Genomic DNA, 6,000 nt, shown 5'->3' on the forward strand with positions numbered 1-6,000 from the left:
ATCCTTTTACTTGCTTATTTCGTTAACGAAGGACTATCTAGCAATTAAATAAGTTCTTTCACCATGGCCTATTTTCAAACGTCACCTAGATCATACAAAGAGTATGTACAACTCTATTGTTCGAATATAAGTAATTGTTCCTCGAAAAAAACTAATGTAAACATTTTGAATGCCAACAAATAAAAGTCAATTGGGGGGATATTGGCGACCAAAATCAACATCATTGTTTACCGATTTACCGGTTCGCGTGCAGTGTGGCTACCATAAGGTAGTGTTGATTCGTTTTCCTTTAGTGCGTGTGCGGTATTAGTGTTGTCTGGCGAAATATATATTGAAAGTGGCTGTTTCAAAGGAAAACGAAGTTTAATGAGTAATTTTTAATCAGATGTATCAATGTTTTGAACTTTACAAGTGTTATTAGTACAGAGCATGATGCAGTTAGTGAAAATTAAGTACCATGAGAACAAATTATTAATAAAAATGTCTACAGTGCCCAAAATAAAGGATAGTCCAAATTCTATATATCCCGCTCTGGATGGGCTACATTTTGCAGACAATCGGTGCTTTCGCGTCTAGACTCAGATTCAGTCTGTTGCGTACTGCCCATACATTCTTGTTATTGCCCTCGCATCAATTCCATCCTAATCTTAGCGATTGACCAAAAGAGACAAAAGCGAGAAGTAATATTAGTCGAATTAATCTCTATATAACACCAGCAAATGGCTGTGTCTTCCTCAAATTGAGGATTCCTCTCGCAGATATCCCATATAACATGAAGGTTAGGATGAATGATGAAACAGATTGTTGGAACAAAAATAATTTCATGTCCAGGTTTTCCAGGATGCGAACCTAGGACACCGAGTTTTGTTGCACGCTACGCTAACCATTCAGCCACAGAGCCGACCTGAAATACTTTGTGCTTGCAGGAGTGATTCTCGAGACGCACACGATAAAAGTGGCAAGATGAATAAGACTTGCATTGGCGCCTTCAGGTCTGCGCCGAGCATTCAACCATATCTTTATCAATACCTCAACTTGATGTGGTTTCAAGGTGAATAGTATGTATGTCCCCTGTACTTTCGGTTGTTGTATTTCAGCCGCCCAACTTACAGATATGTATGTGTAACACAGTGTTAATGACCAGGGACATATGAAAAATGGGATAACCGTTAAAATAAAATAAATTATAATTGCATGATTGTGGATTTAAGGTGTTGCTTTGTTAACTGACTTTCGCAGTTATAACTATCGAAAATTAAATATTTGTGGTTAAACTCGCCTAAAATCAATTGGTAAATTGTTTTACATTTTCACACAAATGTCAAGTTAATGTACTTGAAGCTAATATATATTTTAAGTTGGGGACATCACAGAGGGCGAAGGGGTGGTTGTTGAAAGACTGCTGAATTCGCCGCATTGTTGCTTCAAGGGAAGAGGGGAAACTCGTTCAAAACGTAAATACTCTCATCTAAAACTAGAAATGCTAGTAGCAACAAAGAAAGAGGGAGAATTGTTTTCAGCACTCTGTCCTCAATATTTCGCATGCATGTACTATATGAGAAGCAGCAACTTGAACTTTAATAAAGGATAAATGAAAAATCTGCTGCTACCAGGGGCTCTAGTTTCTACACTAACTCCGTGCTATTAATTCGAGGAGACGGTTGTTTTCCCATATTGACTCACATGCTAGTCATTTATGAAAATCCGCGCTTTTGGTAGATCATTCCCAATCAGTAACATGAATAGATATTGATACTTTTTAACATTAAAATTCAAGAAGCAATTTTTTAATGAATAATTTCCTCTTTTGTTGCAAATAATTGCAAAATTATCATCATTAATAAATAGGGAACGAATTATTTCAATCAGTAACATGAATAGATATTGATACTTTTTAACATTAAAATTCAAGAAGCAATTTTTTAATGAATAATTTCCTCTTTTGTTGCAAATAATTGCAAAATTATCATCATTAATAAATAGGGAACGAATTATTTCACGAGTGTTACACACGTCATATTTTATCATTCTCTAAACCTCAAAATAATATGTTAATATTGAATCAATGCTTTTTCTTGTTCACATCACAGCACCTCCAAATTAGCCGCGATTGAGGAATGTGGGAGGCCCTACACATCGTTTTATCTAGTCTAATAGATAGTCTTGTCATTGTTCACAAGTGGTTCGGATCCCACTTTAAACTGTAGGTCCAGTCCCGATTAGCCTTACTGTGCATAAAGTGGACTTAAAACACCAAATCAATCAATCAATCAAAGTCTTGTCATTGTTGAGAGACTAAACAAAATGCAGGACTACATTTAGAATATAATCGTTATATTTGCACCTTCAATCACTGCCACAATCACTGAAGGTGCAATGTCTATAAAGTGTTTGGAACACGCTCCGAAAGGTTTGCCATAATCATTGCAATGGGTGTGATTTCGCGCAAACAATTTTCGGGGAAGTTGTTGGCTGAATATCATCCAATGGAAACAGCCGCTGAGGTTCTAATGGTGATCAAACGCCTAACCGCACCATTAAATGTGATACCGTTACCACTACGCCATTGGGGACAATTGCGATAGCAGAAAACATTCACACTTTTTCGCCATCTTTATTTGCAGTTGAAGTTAATAATACAGCGAACTTGAATCATATTGGGATTACTGTATTCCCAACTAATTGCCCCCATGCACACGCCACTGTTGCTTGTGTATATAAGTGTTCACTCACTTACAAGCGAAACCGAAACTCGAGCTCTCAGCGAGACAACTCTAGGCGCCGTGAAACAGATAACGGTTAAGCCACTGACATTCGTTGGAACATGCATTTCTACTGTCTTGGCCTTTGAGTCACTGCTTTGGTTGCGATGAAGTATTTTGGCAGGTGTCCTATTTCGCTGCAGGATACATGCAAGCCTTAACAGAATAATGTTAATGATATGCATATGATATAAAATGGTTACTATTATTCGGAAATTAATACATGATTTCTCTTCTGTAGAGTGTAAGAATTTTTTCTTCCGATAATGAAATAGTAAAAAAAATATTTAACCAGAAATCAACAAAGTGAATAACAACGTTTGCTTTATTTACCTTTTGATATATTATCAAAGCAATTACCGACCTTGTTTTTAATACTGCCGATGCTGTGCGTAAATGCAGTCAGTACCCCTCCCCCCAAAATGATATGTTTACTGTCTCTTTATATACGTATATCTCTGGTTCTAATTGATTATTTATTTGCCACATAGACAGATGAAACTGACATAGGAATTCGAACCCAGAATTTATTGTGCTAATATAATGAGTTGACGGACATTTAACAATCGTGGCGTCCTTTAACTTTTCCAGGCAGTCATAGCCGAGATATATAAAGAAACGTTTCGATTATAATTTTGTTGGTTAAAGTTGGATATTTTTTTTTTAAGTAACGAAAACGCTTTGCTCATTTCCGAATAGCACCTTTCAGTAAACAAATTGATAGATTGATCGAGTTCGTGTTTTAAGTCCATTTTACATACAGTATGGTTAATCGGGACTAGACGTACAGTTTAAACTGGGATACGAACCATTTTATGTCTCAACTGGTTATCGAACACGGGACTCCTTGATTACAAGGCGACGACATTTACTACTACGCCAACAGGGAGTCCCAGTAACCAATATATATATATATATATATATATATATATACTTTTTCGTCTATGAAACACCCGATATTAACACACTTTCAAACAACGTCTTGTACATATGAAGCAAATTAAAATTGATATGTGAGGGCATAGGAGTGCGCACGGTGGTTCACTGTAAAAAAAATACACTTCTTGTACACTTTTGGTACACTTTCTTGCATATAATATGCACAAGATGTGTACTGAAGGTGTTGCAAAAGTGTACTTAAAGTGTTCTAGATGTGTGCGACCCGAAATGATGAAATTTTGTACACTTGTTGCACACTTTGGGGACACATTCAAAGTTGTGTGCACTTCTTCAACGCTTTCTGTACACTTTTGTTTAAAGTAAGTGTACACTTCTTGTACACTTTTGTAGCACATGATTTCATTTTGTGTTGTTGGTCATATCGATTGTTATTTTATACTTTTTTGACAAATGAATATGTTATGAACATAAATCAATTTCATTATATAAAGCAGTAACACATTTGAAAGCAAGCAATATTAAACAATAACAAAATATAACTATTTTTTTCCTGGAACACATGGAAATCGCATTGCATCATGAAACTATCAATACTTTTTTGTTTAATGTACCAATTTGATAATTGGATAAATCTCATTAAAATAGAAGAAGGATAAAGTTGAATGTTCCGAGGAAATTAATAGATTTTCTTAAATCGAACTATTCATCTTTAAAGCACACCAAAACAGATCGTTAACTTCGGGGGGCTGGTTGTTCCTACACCGGCCGCTAGATGGTTCTGTCAAAATGTGTACAAGAAACATAAGTTTTTGTACAACAAATAATGATACGTTCGATTGTAATCATAGTGAAAAATTGTGCTTTAACACCCTTCGAAAAATATGTGAACATCTAAAATACAAATTAAAGAAGAAAATGTACTGCAGTGAATAAAAGTGAATCTCCCATGAGCAACCTTTTTGATTCTGGACTATATAAGTAGAAAGTACGTGTGTTCCAGAAAAACAAACACGCATCTCACAAAATTTAAGGTTCACATTTGAAAGTTGTTGCTTTTTCCTCTTTCAATTGTCAAGTTAAATGTGAGTGAACTGTATTTTTATTCTAGAAACTAAGTATGAGTACTGAATTGCGATATATCTCATGTGTGCAAGAAGTGTCGCTCAAGTATTTTCACAAGTGTTCCAAATGTGTAAAGTGTACCAGAAGTGATCAAAAGTAGTTTCTGCAGCACACTTCTTACACACTTTTGGGATACCTTTATATTGGAAGTACTTCTTGCACACTTCCTGTACACTTCTTTTGCTGCACTTTTTGTACACTTCCTGTACACTTTTTAGCACTTCGTGTACACTATTGAAGCACTTCCTGTACACTTCTTGTGCACATTTAATGTGTACAAGAAGTGATCAAAAGTAGTTTCTAGGAAGTGTTCCAAAAGTGTATTTTTTTTTACAGTGTTGCCAGTGGTGCATGAACACCACAAAATGCGTCCTCAAAAAATTAAGAATGTAGAAAGTACCATTATAACAATGAAAATAATGTCTCCTCTGCTGTCTCGAGATTTGAATTTTAATGGTCGGATCTTTCTAAAGTTAAAGACAGAAGAGTGAAACGACTTGCAGCCAAAGCTGGAATCCGCCTAGAAAGATGACCCTTCGTTCGGGATTCACCAGTGATAAGAGGAAATCCTTGATTGCTTAACGAGTGTCAAGCAAACTATTTTGACAAAACAATAATAATACAATGCTAACAATACCCACAATAGTTTGCAAAATGATCTACGTAATCAGTGCGATGTTTGTAGTGGTGCAACAGTCTACGTTAGAGAAAACAGGGTTTGAAGTAGAGTCCGATTGATTTGATTTTTTTGACGTCGCATTTCTTCTACTTTTGGCTAATCACGAAGATGAAGGTGAATGATAATAGGATCGGATGGATGAAGCAGTATTCGAATGAAGGGGTGAACCGGGGAATTTCCCCCCTCTATTTTTCCCATGCTCTGCTCTACATTTATATTTTCATTCCCAACCATGGGAAGAAAATGTCCCCCTCTGAACGTGTACTTTGAATGGAATGACACTGTTTGAGTCATAATTTCGAGCTTGCTCTTCAAGATGTTTTTTAAGAAAGATAGTCATTGTACCCTAAATATTTTATGGATGCACTTTATTTTATTTTCAGAAAAAAATAATAGGATCTGTTCTAGAGTGGTCAAGCAGTAGAAACAACAATGATGGAAATTAGCGAAATGATTGACATTTGTTGGGTGCCATCAAATCAATCTGTGTGGGTAATAATAAATAATTATCTGGTTCTTGTACATTTCTCTTCGAAT

This window comes from Lepisma saccharinum, chromosome 2, assembly GCF_977018435.1.
Source record: "Lepisma saccharinum chromosome 2, izLepSacc3.1, whole genome shotgun sequence".
In the NCBI taxonomy this organism is placed as follows: domain Eukaryota; kingdom Metazoa; phylum Arthropoda; class Insecta; order Zygentoma; family Lepismatidae; genus Lepisma; species Lepisma saccharinum.